At 47.1% G+C, this 20,230-nt stretch overlaps 1 protein-coding gene across 10 annotated transcripts in view; it reads left to right on the plus strand.

Annotated features, from left to right (window-relative positions):
• The first annotated feature begins 5,650 nt into the window (after positions 1–5,650).
• Positions 5,651–20,230, plus strand: part of LOC140421511 (uncharacterized) — a 68,106-nt gene continuing 53,526 nt past the window's right edge. For 3 of the 10 annotated variants that reach the window (XR_011946877.1, XR_011946872.1, XR_011946879.1), the window contains exon 1: positions 17,683–18,185. The gene's annotated coding sequence lies outside the window, so the exon portion shown is untranslated. The other 7 variants (XR_011946876.1, XR_011946870.1, XR_011946869.1 and 4 more) reach the window with 7 other exon arrangements.

The raw sequence follows: 20,230 nt of genomic DNA on the forward strand, positions 1-20,230 counted from the left end.
ATGCTTATATCTACAGTAATGGAATTATCAGAAATAATAGAATTAACAGGCAGGGTAGTTTAGGGAAAATGAGGAAATTACTGAAGAAACGAAACTGCTGGGAACCAAGAATGTGTCCTTGTAAATCAGATTAGAGAAATTCCTGTTGTCTTTTCCTCATTTGCTGAATGAACTGTGTTCCGTACTGGGCACCAAACCTCAGGAAAGATACATTGCACTTGGTAACAGTCCAGTACAGATTGACCATGAAGAAGTGAGGCTGGTGAACTGAGTGAGTCCCTTCCCACACACGGAGAACATTAAGGGTCACTCCTCATTGTGAACAGGTCGATTAATCTCCAGGTCTGATTAAATCTGTTCCACAGTCCCCAGATTTCCAAGGTTTCTCCCAGCGTGACTACATATCATTCGAAAGGTCAGACCATCGGCTAAAACGTCATCCACATTCCGAACACATGAACTGTTTCTCCCACATTGAACAGGGTCTTTGAAAAAAGAACAATACAGCACAGGAACAGGCCATTCGGTACTCCAAGCCTGTACTGGTCATGATACCTTCCTTGTGCCGTATCCCTCTATATCCATCCTATCCATGTGTTTGTCAAGATGCCTTTTGAATGCCGTTAATGTATCTGCTTCCACAACCTCCCCTGGCAATGCGTTCCAGGCACTCACCACCCTCTGCGTAACAAAAGCTGCCTTGCACATCTCCACTAACTTTGCACCAGGGACCTTAAACCTATGCCCCTTGGTGACTGACCCCTCCACCCTGGGAAAGAGTGCCTGCCCATCCACTCTATCCGTGCCCCTCACAATCTTGTCGACCTCTTTCAGGTCACCCCTCAACCTCCTTCTTTCTAACGAAAACAGTCCGAGTCTATTCAGCCTCTCCACATCGCTAACACCCTCCAGACTAGGCAACATCCTGGTAAACCTCCTCTGCACCCTCGCCAAAGCCTCCACGTCTTTCTTGTACTGTGGCGACCAGAAATGTGGACAATATTCCAAGTGTTGCCTTAACAAAGTTCGATACAACTGTAGCATGACTTGCCAGTTTTTATACTTGATGCCCCATCCAACGAAGGCAAGCATTCCGTATGCTTTCTTAAGTACCTTGTCCATTTGTGCTGCCAGCTTCAAAGATCAGTGCACATGAACACACACAGCTCTCTGACTTTCTATATTCCCAGGAGTTTTGTCATTTACGGTATATTTCCCCCCATCATATAACAATATTCTCCTTAACCAGTAATGCTACTCCCCCACCCCTTTTACATCCTTCTCTATCACTCCTGAAGCATCTATATCCTCCAACGTGCAGCTGCCAATCCGGCCCTTCCTTTGGAACAAATACACTTCAAACCACTGCGTTTGAGCAGACAGGGTGATATTGTTCTCTTATTTTTGTTCTCCAATTCCCCTTCAGTTATTACACCTTCTGCGCTAGTGCTCCAGTTCCCACCCCTCTGCCATACTAGTTTAAATCCTCCCAAGTGACTCGACCAAACCTCCCAGCCAGGATATCAGTGCCCCTCCAGTTCAGATGGAACACATACTTCTTGTACATTTCGAGGATGACATCTACTCGGAGTCATGTGTTTCTCTTGTAGTCCTTCTGTGATTGGAGAAGGTGTTTCTCGACCCGCAGATCTTTGGCAGAGGTCCCTCTCGGCCACTCTCTGCCTCTTCGTTGGGGCGTTGGAATTCAAATGTAATCTTTTTTATTGTCACATGTAGGCTTACATTATCACTGCAATGAAGTTACTGTGAAACTCCTCTAGTCGCCACGCTCCAGCGCCTGTTCAGGTGAATTCAGAATGACTAATTCACCCAACAAGCAAGTATTTTGTTGAGAATGTGCAGACTCCGCACAGACAGTGACCCAAGTGGGAATTGAACCCGGGACCCTGGGGCTCTGAAGCACCAGAGCTAACTATTGTGCTACCATGCTGCCCTAATGATGCAGTTTGATGGGCACGTTGTCATGATAGTGACTGATTGGCAGCTATGAGACAGGAGCTGAGGAGCATAATGTGGGAACAATTGTTCTTGGGCAAATGCAGAACAGTAATGTGGTGGTTGTTTAAGGAGCACTTGCTGCGAGTGCTGAATAGTTTTGTCCCACTGAGATGAGGAAGGAATGGTAAGGTGAAGGAGTCTTGGATGACAAGAGAAGTGGAGCTTCTAGTCAAGAGGAACAAGGAAGTTTATGTAAGGTTGAGGAAGCAAGGATCCAGCACAGCTCTAGAGGGTTACAAGTTGGCCAGGAAGCAACTCAAAAATGGACTGAGGAGAGCTAGAAGGGGGCATGAAAAAGCCCTGGCAGGAAGGATCAGGGAGAACCCTAAGGCGTTCTACACTTCTGTGAGAAGTAAGAGGATGATCAGAATGAGAGTAGGGCCCATCAGGGATAGTGGAGGGAACTTGTGCCTAGAGTCTGAGGAGATGGGGGAGGGCCAAAATGAATATTTTGCTTCAGTATTCACGAGAGAGAGGGACCTTGTTGCTCATGAGAGCAGTGTGAACCAGGTTAATAGACTCAAACAGGTTGATATTAAGAAGGAGGATGTGCTGGAAACTTTGAAAAGCATCAGGATAGATAAGTCCCCTGAGACTGACGGAATATACCCAAGGTTTCTACGGGAAGTGAGGGAGGAGATTGCTGCGCCGTTGGCAATGATCTTTGCGTCCTGGCTCTCCATTGGATTGGTACCAGATGTTTGGAGGGAGGCGAATGTTGTTCCCCTGTTCAAGAAAGGGAATAGGGAAATCCCTGGGAATTATAGACCCATCAGTCTTGCGTCTGTGGTGAGCAAATTATTGGAAAGGATTCTGAGAGATAGGATTTATGATTAGTTAGAAAACCATAGTTTGATTAAAGATAGTCAGCATGGCTTTGTGAGGGGCAGGTCATGCCTCACAAGCCTCATTGAATTATTTGAGGATGTGACGAGACACATTGACACAGGTCAGGCAGTGGATGTGATGTAAATGGATTTCAGTAAGACATTTGAGAAGGTTCCCCATGGTAGGCTCATTCAGAAAGTTAGGGGACGTGGGATACAGGGAAATTTGGCTGTCTGGATACAGAATTGGTTGGCCAATAGAAGACAGCGAGTGGTAGTGGATGGAAAGTATTCCGACTGGTGGCCGTTGACCAGCGGTGTCCTGCAGGGATCTGTTCTGGGACGTCTGTTCTTTGTGTTTTTTATAAATGACTTGGACGAGGAAGTGGAAAGGTGGGCTAGTATATTTACCGATGACACAAAGGTTGGGGGAGTTGTAGATAGTGTTGAGGACTGATGCAGGTTACAACAGGACATTGACAGGATGCAGAGCTGGGCTGAGAAGTGGCAGATGGAGTTCACCATAGATAAATGTGAAGTGATTCATTTTGGAAGATCGAATTTGAATGCTGAATACAGAGTTCAAAGGCAGGATTCTTGGAAGTGTCGAGGACTAGAGGGATCTTGGGGTCCACGGACAGAGATCCCTTAAGTTGCCACCCAGGTTGATAGGGTTGTTAAGAAGGCATATGCTGTGTTGGCTTTCATTAACAAGGGGATTGAGTTTCAGAGCTGCGAGGTTTTGCTGCAGCTTTATAAAACCCTAGTTAGACCACACTTGGGATATTGTGTCCAGTTCTGGTCGCCTCATTATAGGAAGGATGTGGATGCTTTGGAGAGGGTACAGAGGAGATTTATCAGGATGCTGCCTGCACTGGAGGGCATGTCTTATGAAGAAAGATTGAGGGAGCTAGGGCTTTTCTCACTGGAGTGAAGAAGGAAGAGAGGTGATTTGATTGAGGTGGACAAGGTGATGAGAGACATGGATAGAATGGATAACCAGAGACTTTACCCCAGGGTGGAAATGGCTGTCATGAAGGGACATACTTTTAAAGTGATTGGAGGAAGATATCGGGGAGATGTCAGAGGTAAGTTCTTTAGACAGAGATTGGTGGGTGCGTGGAATGCACTGCCAGCAGAGGTGGTGGAGTCAGAGTCATTGGGGACTTTTAAGCGACTCTTGGACAGCCATATGGACAGCAGTAAATTGAAGGGGTGTAGGTGAGGTTGATCTTAGATCAGGATAAGTGGTCGGCACAGTATCATGTTCTATGTTCTAAACTCTGCCCAGTCATTACAGTCAATACTTATTACATAAGGGCAGCATGGTAGCCTTGTGGATAGCACAATTGCTTCACAGCTCCAGGGTCCCAGGTTCGATTCAGGCTTGGGTCACTGTCTGTGCGGAGTCTGCACATTCTCCCTGTGTGTGCGTGGGTTTCCTCCGGGTGCTCCGGTTTCCTCCCACAGTCCAAAGATGTGCAGGTTAGGTAGATTGGCCATGATAAATTGCCCTTAGTGTCCAAAATTGCCCTTAGTGTTGGGTGGGGTTACTGGGTTATGGGGATAGGGTGGAGGTGTTGACCTTGGGTAGGGTGCTCTTTCCAAGAGCCGGTGCAGACTCGATGGGCCGAATGGCCTCCCTCTGCACTGTAAATTCTATGAAGTGGGGAGTGAACAGGAGTGGAGTAAATTCAGAGATGGGCAAGGCAGCCCCCAGTTGTTAGCCTTGACCAGAACACCAGCTTTTTCAGCATTGTTTCTCCAGAGTTATTAAACCACTCGAAGGAAGGAAGCACAGGTTCAGGTGCTGATGGAGATCCTGGTGCATCCTCCATCACCAATAGTAATTATATATAAAGTCGAGGTCTTGAAATATGTGGAGGTATGATCAATAAGTTTGCAGATAGAAAATTGTTGGTGTGGTAACTAGTGAGGAGAAAAGCCTTAAATTACAGGATGATACAGATGGGTGGGTCATATGGGGAGAACAGTGGCAAATGGAATTTAAGCAGGAAAAGTGGCAGCTCTTGTACAGTCAGTACAGACATGGTATGCCGAGTGACATCTGTGCTGGATCATTCCAGAAAACATTGAACATTCAATATCACGAGCAAGAGGGAAGAAGAGGGGCAGCACGGTAGCATTGTGGATAGCACAATTGCTTCACAGCTCCAGGGTCCCAGGTTCGATACCGGCTTGAGTCACTGTCTGTGTGGAGTCTGCACATCCTCCCCGTGTGTGCGTGGGTTTCCTCTGGGTGCTCCGGTTTCCTCCCACAGTCCAAAGATGTGCAGGTTAGGTGGATTGGCCATGATAAATTGCCCTTAGTGTCCAAAATTGACCTTCGTGTTGGGTGGAGGTGTTAACCTTGGGTAGGGTGCTCTTTCCAAGAGCCGGTGCAGACTCAATGGGCCGAATGGCCTCCTTCTGCACTGTAAATTCTATGATAAGATAGAGGAATTATTGATTCTAGGATTGAGCCCAGCAAGAGTTGCATCTTCTGGGGAGTAGAGAGGAAGGACTCATTGGGGGAAAAAAACCTTAAATTCTGCATTCTTCCACAGGAGAGCAGCATTTAATCATTCTGAGAAATGGAGAATAGCAGAATACCCGTTGACAATAATTTGTTTGATTATTTTTATCAATTGGTAACAAAGTTATTTTGTATTTGTTTGTGGTGTCAATGGTGCGGCTATTACCCAACATTCCATGTGGCTGTGAATGTGCCCTATTCCCTCCACAGGAACCCAGTGCGCAGACGCATTGCTGGGTGTATCGAGCATGCGTAGTGTCACTTTGCTCGGCAGTCTGGGCGAATGGGAACGGCTAATTCCAATGGTGAGGCGGAGGGAAGAATGGAGCCGGGAGTCGGGGTGGGAAGGGAGTGAAACATACAGCCTGAGTGTTTCAGGCTTCGGAAACACCCCCTGCTGGTCACAAGTCCGGAATAAGACCCTGCAAGTCCCGTGTTTTGCAGCTGCGGCGCTTGTAATTGGTGTCAGGCCCAGTTCCACGGCCGCCATCTTTGTTTAGCGGAGCTGTGGGGCCACCTTGGTGACGTATCAGATGCGGTGCTTCAGGATCTCGGTGACTCTTATTATTGGACAATCAGCGAGTCAGCCTGAGCCAGTGGCCGATTTCATCATCTGTAACCGTCACAATGTCCGGGTGATTGACGTCAGGGTGGGGGCATGAGCGGTCATCCTGGAGTCGGGAGCAGGAGGGGAGAATGTTGTGAATTTCTATTCTGGACTGATAGTGATTAATTTTAGAAACTCCTTTTACAGGGGATTAGTAGGGGAGGAATTACATCCAGCAAACTCAAACCAGGAGAAATGTTTATCTTTCCAGAATTTCATTTCTGGACTGACCGTGATGCCTTTGTAAACTTCTTTCACAGGGGCTTAGAAAGGGATTCACAGACAGGAAACTCACAGCCAATCCTCACATCAAATTCTAACACCACTGTTCGAGTTACCAGGATCTGGAGATTATCGACCTTTGTGTGTAAGCATTGAGTTCCATATCATTGTCACTCACTGTATAAAATGTCTACCTCCTATGTCCTCTGTAGTTCTTGTTCACAATCTTAAATCTGTGTCCCGTAATCCTTATACAATCTGCTGATGGGACCAGTTTTTAAAAAATCTTTTGCTGGGTTTGCCGTTGTCGTTTCTGGTGCCTGGGTCGATGCCGGGTGGTCCGTCTGGTTTCATTCCTTTTTCATGTTTTTGTTGTGCTTGAATCAGCTTGGACCAGTCCATTTAGGATCCAGAACACAATTGATGTCTCCTCCAAGTATCAATTGATTTGTATCCACGTCTGGGATGGATTGCAACAATTTTGTTTACAAATGTTTCTATGAGATCCCCTCGTTTAAAAAATAAAAAGATAGAGAAGCAGAATTAGGTCATTCAGCCCATCGTGTTTTTGAGTTTGCTCTGCCATACGATCATGGCTGATATGTTTCTCATCCCCATTCATCTTGTATTGTAGCTCTCTTGAAATGAATGCGAACACTGCATTTGCCTTTCTAACTGCCAACTTTCCTTTATGTGTCCTTGGGATGTGGGTGTCGCTGGCTGAGCTGACATTTGCTGCCCATCCCTAATTTCCCTTGAACCGAGTAGCTTGCTGGGCCATTTCAGAGGGGGGCAGTTTGGGAGGATGTAAGGCTGAAGTGATTAAATGACAAAGTGGATAATGGTGCAAGACAAAACTGGGATGACAATATTGAATTTTTTACCCGTCAGTCTGGCCTCAATAAAACTCGAGATGGATTTTGTAGGTATAGTATTATTTATTTTAACCAACTTGCAAGGCTGACTCACTTCACACAGACTCCGAACAGAAATGCTGTCTCCTGGACCCCTCGAAAACTAATGAGGTCGGAGACAAAGAGATCTCTGCAAATACATTCAAATGGTATCAATTTTCACATACTCGATTCCCATAGGTCATCCTAAACCCCTCCTGACCTGGCCATACATCCTGATTGGCTCACTTCGCATTCCTTAACCCTGGGTCTCTTGTTACCCAGCATCCTTTTCCCCATCTTCCTTGCCATGCTTTCTGAATTCCTTTGTCCTTTGTGAACCCACTACCATTAGACTGACCCACATCTACATTACTGTAACTAATATTTGAACTAACTACTTTATGTCACATTCATCATTCCCTCCTTTTATCATTTCATGATAACCTATCCAATCCGTAGCTACGGCCCCTCATCTAAGAAGATTCCTCGCTGCATTTCCAATTCCTGTTGCAGCACCCCATTATCCGCTGCAACCTCGTGGATCCTAACAGCCAAGATTCTAGGGGTGTCTGTCCGTTCCAGTGCACCCTGCATTCTACCCATCACGCATTTAAGGATGGCCAGGCCCACAAAGATGCAGCCGAGTGCCACTGCTAAATACATGGCCATATTTATCAACCAGTCTTCCAACCCCCGAATCCCCAATTACCCCAAGAGCCAGGGTCCTGCATACCGTCCAGGTGATCCCGTATGTGATCCATAAATTTAGTGATGTTAGCGGTTAGGTCTTGAACTCCCATGATACACTTGCCCTGCACTATGGCGCATACCCCACCCTCCCAGGCCAGAAGATAGTCAAGAGTATACCGGTTCTGCATTGCAAACAACCGCGGCTGAGACAATTCCTTGGTTATTGCCCCGAGGGCTCCCAAGATTTCATTTCCCAGGATTGTAAGGCCACAAATAAAATAATTCCTATCGCTGACCGCCAAGGAACCCCCCACACCTCCCAGTGTCCAGACACACACAGAATTCCCCATCCGGCTGAGTGGCCCTGGTTGGGTGCGAGAACCTGAGGTTTTTTCCAGTTCTCGCAGAATTCGGCTGAGACTGCCCGGCCTGCCAACTGATTGTGCAGTATCCATGTCGAGGGGCAGGGGACTGTGGTAGGGACTAGAGTCCCGATAGCAATTTGGCGGGGAAATGGGGGTGACAAAACATTGGTCGCTGTGCCATTTAAAAAAAAGTAATATCCTTGCTCCGTGTACAGGCTCGCATCACAATCAGTATATCGGTTGCTGTGGGATCCCCCAGTAGCCCAGTTTATCCAGCTTTGGAACGCCCATTCGGGCCTCCCAGCAATGCGGAAAGCCCTAGTCCCAACAGTGATGTGAGAGACATTCGCCCAGCCACAAAGGAGCTGGAGGTCGGCGTTCAATGGAACGCAGGTGGTGTTGTAACAGACGCATTGGCCAGACACCTGAGTGATATGACGCCTCCTGTCCGTACAGATGGGGAACAGACGTGTTATATTCGTTTCCACCTCTACCAGCAAATGGCCGTACCCGTCACTGCTGAAACAATTCTCATACTGCCGGGAGTCTCTATTGGGAGTGAAGTGGCTAGGTATGTACGCCCTCCACCATTGTAGCCTATCATACTGTGAGTGGGAATTATCCCGAGGAAGGGGAAGCCAAATAGCCGGTGGTGCTGAACCCAGATCGTAAGGAAGAGTGACTTGCTTGGGCTCGGAACGCTGACAATGAACCACCGTTTGGGGAGTGCCCTAAAGCGGTGAAACAGAAACTAACCTAGACACCGATGCGGGGTTCGGGTAGCAGACAACCCATCCCTGGCCATACAAGCGGTGGTAGATCTGGTAGAAGAGATTCATACCACCCAGGTTATCCTCATTCTGGGTCCTAAATGAATTAAGTATATCTCCTGATAACCTACGTTCTAGTTGTACTCCCCTCCTTACATGCCCCGTCCTCTCTCTAGTCCCCCTCTCTCTCTCACAACCTCTTCCTACCCTCTCCTCACGGTCTGACTTAACGTTTATGGCACCAATCTTAACACATCCAAAATCAAATTTACATGTACTCCAAAAACAAGGCAATGTCCATGTAATGTTCCCTTCCCATCGCCGGGACTGGTGCAATTGCTTCATGAGCCGTGCATTGTCCGTTAGCCTGATGACCTTCCATGAGTCGATACCATGTCCTCGTATATGGGGTCAGCGAAGAATGTCACCTCTACATAAGTGAAATGTCCTTGTAGTTTGGCTGGGGTTACAGATGTAGATGATATTTCCCTTTTCCATGTCCGTCGCCGATGTCACCCCAAGAGAGGCGAGGCCGAAGATTACACAGGCGGTGCGTAGCCACCCCATCATGCGCCACACCTGTGAAACAGCGCTGGGGAAGGGAGGCAGGTTAGTGACCGACCTTTTTACAGTGGTGGAGGTGGACCCAAGCACTCTGCCCCTCCACTTTAACTGCTGTGGGGGTGGTAAGGAGAACTTGGAAGGGCCCCTCCCACCGTGGCTCCGACCCTTTCTTAGTCCAATTTTTGACCATGACATAACTACCAGGCTGCACTGAAAGCGAGCTAGGCAATGGGGGCGGTGGCGGGTGAGCCGTGCGGACCTGGCCATGGAGTTCCTTGAGGACCTTAGTGAGGGCTAGAACATAGGTAGTAATTTCTTCAGTCATATGGTGAAACTGAACCAGCCTGGGAACATGCAGATTCCAGGGAGTTCTAAGGGGCCTGTCATAAAGAATCTCGTCAGGAGAGAGCCGGGCCGGTCCCGCAGCTGGAAGAGGGCAACGGGGAGCAACTTAAGCCATGTCAGTCCCGTGTCTACTCTTAATTTTGCCAATTTAGTTTTGAGGGTCTGATTGTGTCTCTCAACCAACCCGGCCGCCTGCGGTCTATAAGCACAGTGTAACTGCTGGCGTACGCCCAACTGGGAGCAGAACTCTTTGTTAATCTGTCCAATAAAATGAGGCCCATTATCAGAACTTAACTGAGCTGGTATACCGTACCGGGGAATGATTTCCCGCATCAGAACTTTAACCACAGTAGCAGCTTTATTATCGGCAGTCTGATACGCCTCGACCCATCTGCTGAACACATCCACAATGACCAAAACATATTTATAACATTGACACCTTTCTAACTCAATGTAATCCATTTGGAGCGTCTCAAAGGGACCACTGGGCAACGGGGTTTGCCCCATACCACAAGGGATACCTTTGCCGGTGTCATATTGCTGACAAATCAAACACTGATTACTGATACTCTGGGCCAGCCCCTGCATTTTAGGGTGCCACCAAGTGTCCAGCAACAAATCACTAGTCCCCCGAGCCCCGCAATGAGTTGCAAAGTGTACACATTCGATGACCCATAAAGCCAGTACATCAGACATACAAGTCTGATGTGCAGGCTTGGTCCATAAAGAGGAAGCAGAATCATATGTACAACCTGACCGTTTCCACATTTGTTTATCACTCTCAGGAGCATCCTCCTGTAACCTTATGATGTCTTGGATGGTTGGCATTGGCTTGTCAGAAGCAGACCTATTTATAGCAGAACGCTTAGTCCGACTTAACATTTTAGGCGCCATCACTTGCTGAATTTGCGCGGCTGTCCGCGCTGCACAATCTGCTCGTTCGTTACCAACGTCAACTGGGGTCTTGCCATTTGTATGGGCAGCGCATTTAATGACGGAAATCTGCATGGGCATAAGGAGAGCCTGCAGTAGGTCATTAACTAAACCCCGGTGGGATATTTCCGTGCCGGACGAGGTAAGGAATCCCCTATTCTTCCAGAGCTGTCTGAAGTCATGAACTACCCCGAAGGCGTATCGGGAGTCAGTATAAATATTTACCCGACGATCTACCCCAAGTATACATGCACGGGTAAGGGCAAAAAGTGTGGCATGTTGGGCTGAATAAGGGGGTCTGAAAAGCGGCTGCTTCTAGGATCAGACCACCCTGATCTACGATTGCATAACCGGACAGTCTCCGGCCAGTGGGGCTTACTAATGCACTGCCATCAACATACATAATCATGTCAGGTTGTTCTAACGGAATATCACTCCGATCGTCCCTTATTGTGGTAGTTTCCTGAATCAAGGCTAGACAGTCGTGGCCAGGTGCGTCTTCATGGTCAGGGGGACCGCTAAGAAAATAGGCTGGATTGATAGTGGTACAGTGTTTAAATGTCAGACGTGGATTGTTTAAAAGGTATATTTCATACCTATTCTGACGAGCTGCGGTAAGATGCTGAGTCTGCAGTTGCCCCAGTAGTACGATGACCGAGTGGGAGCTATACACTGTAATATCCTGTTGGAGAGTTATATTGGCAGCAGCCTGCAAACTATTGTATATCGCTACCAAGGTCTGGGTGCAAACAGGGTGGCCCAATGCCATTGGATCAAATTTGGAAGAGTAATATGCCACAGGCCAGTGCTTACCTCCATGTTGCTGGGTGAGTACCGCTGTTGAACACCCTTCCAGAACAGTACAGTATATCTGGAACGGTCAGTCGTAGAGGGGCCTACCGAGGGCCGGTACTTGTAAGAAGGCCTGCTTCAGGCAACGGAAGGCTTAGAGTGCCTCGGTGGTGAGAGTAAAATTCCCCCCTTCAGTAGTGTAAGGCGTCAGCAGCTTTGTATAGACAGCGAAGTTTGGTATCCACTGCCTACAATAATTCATCATACCCAGCCAATGACGGACCTCCTTGGCTGTGGTAGGGGCGGAGAATTGGCATATTGGTTCAATCCTACTGGGTTCGAGACTTATTTCTGTGGCTGTAAGTAAAACTCCTAAGAACCTGACCTTTGTCTGAACCACCAGGACCTTTGATTGTGAAACAACATAACCCAACGAGGATCGGTGGTTTAATAACTGGATCACATCATCCCTGTTACTGGGCTCGTCTGGACTCGCTACCAATATGTCATCTACATACTGCACTACATATTGAACCATGCTCCAATGTTGAGGCCTGGAGTTGGGTCTGCAGACATCTGGAGAAGAGCATAGGTGAGTTGACGAACCCCTGAGGCAGTCAGGTCCAGGTATACTGCTGCCCATTGTAAGTGAAGGCAAACAAATATTGTCATTCAGGTGCGAGTGGAAGAGCAAAGAAAGCGTGCTGGAGGTCAACTATGGCGAAGACCCGGGCTCGAGCTGGAATTTGAGCCAGTATGTGGGTAGGATTAGGGACGAGCGCATGTAACTGCTGTGCGATGGCATTGATTGAGCTTAATCATAGATTATCATAGAATTTACAGTGCAGAAGGAGTCCATTCGGCCCATCGAGTCTGCACCAGCTCTTGGAAAGAGCACCCTATCCAAGGTCAACACCTTCACCCAACAGTAAGGGCAAGTTTGGACACTAAGGGCAATTTATCATGGCCAATCAACCTAACCTGCACATCTTTGGACTGTGGGAGGAAACCGGAGCACCCGGAGGAAACCCACGCACACAAGGGGAGGATTTGCAGACTCAGCACAGACAGTGACCCAAGCCGGAATCGAACCTGGGACCCTGAAGCTGTGAAGCAATTGAGCTATCCACAATGCTACCGTGCTGCCCCTATGCTACCGTGCTGCCCTGTACTAATCCTGTACTAATCGGTACTGGTCTGGTTTGGGCACCGCAAGTATGGGGGTGTTACATTATGATTGGCAAGGGACCAGAATACCCTGTTGCAACAGCTCTCGGATTAATTTGTCTATAGACGGGGCAGCTTGGGGTTTCAGCCGAATGGAAGGCAGTGTTACATGGTCCTTAATCGTTACCTTAATGGGTGTAACATTTGCCTGTCCCACTTGTGATGGGTATTCCGCCCAGATCTGTGGGTTGACATATTCCAAAACGTCACATCCCAGGTGATGCTGAAGTCGAGTGTTAATCATTTCAGGGATCTCAAAATATTTTATGGAAGTGCCATCTGGCATGACTTGAAGTGCGTACTCTGTTGGATCGGAATGATCCACTTCCCTCCTTACCATAGGCCCCAGATCCTTGACATGGTACTGGTCATAGACCTGGCGTGTAATATGAGGGTTTACAGAAGCTGACTGTGGCCATAAATGTGGTGGTGTTGTAACAAAATCGGCTGTACCTTCTTTTCCCGTGACTGTGGCTGTAATCTTGACTGGCCACTCGGTCCCAATTAATGGCCGGTACTTGTCCTCCAACTCACTGTTTTGTCCGGTTCTGTCACAGGCCAGGGTAACGTGGTGCAGTGAATGTTCAATGTCTAACGTCCACCACCGGGGTGTGATAGAAATATAGCACTGTTGTCTCATCCTCCATGATTGAACCGTTACCCCTTTGTCTCCGCACTCTAGCTGTAGCTGGAAGGTACACAGTAAATCTCGGGCCAACAAGTTACAGTCCAATCCAGTAGTCACCACAAACTGATAATCTGTAGACTTATTCTCATAAGTGACTGTCACAGGTTCAAAAATAGGGTACTCATACACCTGTCCTTGGAACACCGACAAATGCTGGGTGTGGTCGGATAATGGTAGTCAAAGTTCTGATTGCACCGAAGGCATGGCTGCTCCAGTGTCGATTACAAATGGGTAGTGTTGATCTCCTAGCTGCAGAGAAATAATAGGTTCCCTTTCCGATTGGAGAGTCCTTATGACTAAATTAGCTAATCAATCTTGTGTTGGGAAAGGGTTTGCCTGGGAGAAGTCGGTGTACCTCATCTGTCCTCCCCTTGGTGGGTACCCCCTTCCTTTGGGTCGGGTAGTCTCCTTCTGCTGCCCGTTTTTTAAAAGGGCATTCCTGTGCCAGTGACCTGCACGGCCACAATTAAAACATGTATTGTTCCCTCTATATCTGCCCCGTCCTCTTTTCCCAGTAGACCAATGGCCCCTGTGAGGGGCAGTTGTAAAGCTGTTGGTGCATACGGTGGGCCATAAAGAGGAGCTGAGGGTCCATTTGGGTGGGTTTGATATCCTCCCCCGTGTTGATCCACCCACCCAAGGTCACAATATTGGGGTTTCAGCTGGTAAGCCACTGTACCTGCCGCTGGTTGGGGTCTCAGATCATCCTTTTTCATTACATACTCAGTCTTAATCTTTGTAACTGAGCCTCCTTCCTGGCCTACACCCTCCTTCCAATAAAATCTGACTGCCCTGGCCATTTGAGAAGGGTCGTTCTCTGTCCAATTCATGTTATTACATTTCGCGGCAGTAGCCACGAAAGGTGGTAGGCAATGCATTAACATAGCACAATATTATGGGGAATTCTGACCATTTTGGTACAGCAAGTCTGTACTGCCCACAGTAGATTTCATTAAAACATTCCAGAAATTCCTCTGGCTCTTCAGTCTTTTTAGGTTTGAGGTCTAAGATAGCAGAAATGTTTATGGGCTTTTGAAATGTGACATTCAAAGCATTCAGGATTTGTGCCCATCTGTCATCGTCCAAAGCATGGGCTTGCTGAAGTGCGGCGTGGCTAGCATAATTCAAGTGATTGAGATGACTGCGGTACTCTGCTGTGGTTAAAACCTGCTGGACTAGGGCCCGGAGGTCCCATGAATCAGCTTGATAAACTGAGATGGTAGTTCTCAGATAGTCCACGAAAGCAGCAGATTTCTTCCTGTCTGGGATTGCAGCCAGAATAGCCATCATCTCACTGGGTCTCCATGGGAAATAAACGTCAATCGTGGGTTGGGCTGCTGCTGTTGCAGCATCAGGGTTGGGTATTTTCCTAATCGGCAACTGTCTCAGAGTCTCACTAGGGGGCACTTTAGCGGATTCCTCTGGCTCTTCAAAGACTTTGACGTCCTTCCCTTCCGATAGGGGGAGCTCCGGCTCCTCAGAACCATTCCCGTCCTCTTTCTTTGTTCTCATACTTTTCTGTCCTACCATATCAGTCTTAAGGGATCTAGGTGGTATGGGTAATTGTTTCTGGATAGGATCAGGCCCCTCTCTCATTGTTCAAGATCGGGTCCTAGAGCTAACTGGACTTGTGGAACAGAGCGCCCCTTCTCTAACAGATGGTGAAGGTGCTGAAATAGGACCCAAACTATCAACCGAAGGGGCTGGAAGGCTGGCATGATTTGAATCTGGGGAGCAATGACTGAATATAAATTATGATACCCTGGTGGTTCTGGAATTAGTGCAGACAATGGTACTGGTGCAGTCGGGACTCTACTCGACATGGTCCAATTCTCTAGGTCATCATCTGCGTCTGTCAATGCAAGGCCAGCCATTGAACTACGTAGCCCATTTTTTAAAACTCGAGTCCACCCTCTCTTTACTTGCACGTTTTTTGAATGCACACTCCTTTTTCAAAATCTCCAGAGTTCTTTGGTTCCCCCCTTCACTAATTGGAATCCCCATTTTAAGGGCATGTTCTTGCCAACTTGATAACAGGATCTTATCCCTCTCCTCTTGACAATATTGTCTCCATAATCCAATTAATTCTTTTGCTTTCAGACTTTGGATCTTTTTCCAGATTTCACCCTGAATTTTCTTAATGACGGCCAGGTCTTTAGCGCCCCCTGGTGGCCATTCTTCACCCAATTTCTTCCTTAAAGTTGCTGACATTTTCCTAAAATCTCTCGCTTTATCTGGATAAATATCACATAATATTTGCAATGGACTGCCTGGATCACTTGTGTTATCCAAGCAATTCCCCATAATCTCGAACTAATCCGCAAGACTGCATTGCTCGCCACTACAGTCCAAGGATACAATTTTGGCTGAATCAACTATAGTTTCCAAAACACTCACACGTGGAATTGAATCAATTCCAAAACACACACACGTGGAATTAAACCATCATCCTATGTCCCATCAATTTCAAAACACACACACACATCGAATTAAACCATCATCCGATGTCCCATCAATTCCAAAATTAACCCAAAACTGAATCAATATTATGATATCCCATCAGTTTAATTTTCTAATCCCCAGACTGACCTTTGATTTCGTCGAGACGATCTTTCCGTACCAACCGCAAGTGACCAGACCAATCCGACCATGAGAAGAGGGGAAACTCAATGTGGTCATTTTACAGCTACACACATTGTGGGCCCAGTTCCACTTTTCTTGTTCAACATCAGTCTAATTCGGATTTCGCAGCTGGTCGGTGACCGTCTGGACAATTTCCGGGTTTCGGCACCAAATGACAATATTGAATTCTTTACCCGTCAGTCTGGCCTCAATAAAACTCTAGATGGATTTTGTAGGTATAGTATTATTTATTTTAACCAACTTGCAAGGCTGACTTGCTTCACAGAGACTCAGAACACAAAAGCTGTCTCCTGGACCCCTCAAACGATTGAGGTCGGAGACAAAGAGATCTCTGCAAATACATTCAAATGGTATCAAGTTTCACATACATGATTCCCATCGGTCATCCTATACCCCTCCTGACCTGGCCATACATCCTGATTGGCACACTTTGCATTCCTTAACCCTGGGCCTCTTGTTACCCAGCATCCTTTTCCCCATCTTCCTTGCCATGCTTTCTGAATTCCTTTGTCCTTTGTGAACTCACTACTATTAGACTGGCCCACATCTACATTACTGTTAACTAATATTTGAACTAACTACTTTATATTACATTCGTCAGGGTGGCAATGAGATAAGTAAATAAACTAACAGGAAAAGAGAAGAAATAAAAGACAGGTCCAGGTGAGTATAAATGGCAACAGCAGAACCGTTACCAGCACCAACTGTCTAAAAATATCGGAGTGATGATTATAATCTGAAATTACTGAAATGAATGTTGTGTCTGGAAAGTCATAAATTGCCTGATCAGGGATGAGGTTCTGTTCCTCGAGTTTCCTTTGAGCTTTATTGGAGCAGTGCAGGAGGCCGAGGACAGAGTGGGAATGGGGCGGGGAATTAAAATATTAAATGATCAGGAGCTCAGGATTATGCTTGCAGACTGAATGGTGATGTTCCACAGTCACCAATCCAGATTTAATCTCCTCAGTGTGGGGGAGACCAAATCGTGTGCAGTGAATACACAATACTGGATAGCAAGAAATACAAGTGAATCACTGTCACCTGAAAAGTGTGTTTGGAATCCTGGAATATGGGAAGGATGGCGATGAACTGGTGGTTGTTGCATCTGTTGTGTCTGCATGGAAAGATTGACAGTGATGTTCAGAATAACACAAGAAATGGGAGCGGGTGGAGACCATATGGCTCATCGAGCCTCTGCATTTCTTGCTGGGTGTAACCTGCTCGTTCAGGCATCATTCTGGTACACTTTCCTGTATCTTCCCCAGACCTTCTAGATCCACTTTATGATATGGATATAATGAGTTCACATCTCACTGTCGTCACTGTTGTCAATCACACCCAGGACAGAACTGTGGCGGAGGGCCCGTACTATTTAGGTGCTGTATTAATTGGTTTCATACATTTGTTACCTTGGCCCAATGTTACTAATGGTAATCAGTTCGCAAAGCATAAGTTGTATGAAAAATATCCATTTCAATGGCGAGTTTATTACCCAACATGCGTTGCAGCTGAGAATGTGCTCCATCCACATTACAGAAGCTTCTCGCACATGCGCAAAGTCCAGCAGTGCCTGGAGCATGCGCCGTTCAGGTTGTCGCTGACGGTGCGAGGAGAGGGAAAGAAACAATCGAGCGACTTTCAGGAATGGAGCCGGTGGGTGGCCGGGGAGCGATAGAAGCTGCGGAGTGAGCCGGGAGGCTTCATATATACCCCGTGGAGGCTTCAACTCCCGAGGAAAATGTTAACGGTCCCGTCTTAGACAGCACCGAACAGAGTGAGCTGAGCGGTGACAGGCCCGGGTTACCGGCCGCCATCTTTACAGAGGACACGGTGCCGCAGGGCGCATGCGCTGCGAGCCTGGACCGGATACCAACTCTCCCGGATTGACTGACTGGAGTCTCCAGGATTTTATTTTAATCATTTGTGGGAATCACTGGCTGGGCCAACATTTATTGCCCATCCCTAATTTCCCTTGAACTGAGTGGTTTTCTAGACCATCTCGGAGGGCATTTAAAGAGTCAATCACATTGCTGTGGTTTGGAATCGTGTTGGCCAGACCAGGTAAGGATGACATTATTTTTTTCTATTCATTCACGGGATGTGGGTGTCACTGGCTGGGCCAGCATTCACTGCCCATCACTAATTGCCCTTGAACTGAGGGCATCTCAGGGCATTTTAAGGGTCAACCAGCTGACTGTGGATCAGACATGTTGGCCAAACCAGGTAAGGATCGAAGATTTCCTTCACTGAAGGACATGAGTGAACCAGATGTGTCTTTGCAACAATCGACAATTGTTTCATGGTCTTCAGTAGACTTTCAATGAACTTAAATTTTACCTCCTGCGTTGGTGAGATTCATACCTGGGTGTCTGGAAAATCATTGGGAAATCAAAAATATTTTTGAACATTTCTCTTCAGCGGATATGAAAATATTGAAAATGGGATAAAATTAAATTTAGAGTGCCCAATTCATTTTTTCCAATTAAAGGGCAATTTAGTGTGTCCAATCCACCTACCCTGCACATCTTTGGGTTGTGGGGGCGAAACCCACACAAACGGGGAGAATGTGCAAACTCTACACGGACAGTGACCCAGAACCGGGATCGAACCTCTGACCTCGGCACCGTGAGACAGCAGTGCTAACCACTGTGAACCGTGCTGCCCTAGTCAAACACTGTCCTGTAAGGTAATGAGCCCTTTTGCTTCCCAAGTGGCCGAGGAAGGCAGTGTGTCACAAGGATGGATGTGTTGATCGATTAATGGCTGGAGGATGTGGGAAGGTCATGTGATCAAACCTCCAGGAATACATTTAATCAAAGTTGGCGATGAGAGAATGTTGTGAATTTCTATCCTAAACTGACAGTGAGGTTTCTGTAAATTTACAGGATACTGGAAGTGGAGGTGTAACAGACGGGAAACGCAAACCAAACATCACATCGCAATCTGACAGAGTCACTTGATTTATTAGAACCTGAATTTCAGCAGCATCTGGGTGTGGAAGGTAAAAGGTTTGTCTGTTCTGTCTGTGAGGGATGATTTCTGGTCTCGTGTGACTGGAAAAGCCCCGGGATTCACAAACCCTGGTTAGACCAAATCTGGAGAACTGTGTTCAGTTCTGGACAACAAACCTGAGGAAGGAGAGGATGGCCTTGGAGCGAATGTAGCACAGATCTACCTGAGTGATATCTGAACCCCCCAGGGTTAGATTACAAGGCGAGATTAGACAGAAATGTCAGAGTCAGCTGGCAGCACGGTGGTGCAGTGGTTAGCACTGCTGCCTCACAGCGCCGAGGTCCCAGGTTCGATCCCGGCTCTGGGTCATTGTCCATGTGGAGTTTGCACATTCTCCCCGTGTTTGCGGGGTTTCGCCCCCACAACCCAAAGATGTGCAGGTTAGGTGGATTGACCACGCTAAATTGACCCTTAATTGGAAATAATGAACTGAGTACTCTAAATTTATTTTAAAATATTTAAAATTTAAAAAAGGGCAGAGAAGGGTATTCGGTCCATTGAGTCCATGCTAGCTCTCTATTCGGAACGGTGGTTAGCACAGTTGCTTCACAGCGCCAGGGACCCCAGTTCTATTCCCGGCTTGGGACACTGTCTGCGGAATCTGCACGTTCTCCCCGTGTCTGCGTGGGTTTCCTCCAGGTGCTGCGGTTTCCTCCCACAAGTCCCGAAAGACGTGCTGTTAGGTGAATTGGACATTCTGAATTCTCGTTCAGTGCACCCGAACAGGCACCGGAGTGTGACGACCTGGGGATTTTCACAGTAATTTCATTGCAGTGTTAATGTAAGCCTACTTGTGACACTAATAAATATTATTATTATCTGGAGCAATCCAGTCAGAGTCATTCTCCTGCTCTGTCTCTGTATCCTCACAGGTTTATTTCTCTCAGGTTTTTATCCAATTTTTAAAAAAATCATTTATTGTGTCTATTTCCAAACACTGTTATAGGCAGCAAGTTTAAGGTCATTGCCACTGGCTGTGTAAAAACATTCTTCCTCATACCTCCTAGACCACTTACATGCAGAGATACGGAGCAACGTAGAAAATAGGAGCAGGAGGAGACCATTTGGCCCTTCGAGCCTGCTCCACCATCCAT

This window comes from Scyliorhinus torazame, chromosome 5 (assembly GCF_047496885.1).
Source record: "Scyliorhinus torazame isolate Kashiwa2021f chromosome 5, sScyTor2.1, whole genome shotgun sequence".
Lineage (NCBI taxonomy): Eukaryota > Metazoa > Chordata > Chondrichthyes > Carcharhiniformes > Scyliorhinidae > Scyliorhinus > Scyliorhinus torazame.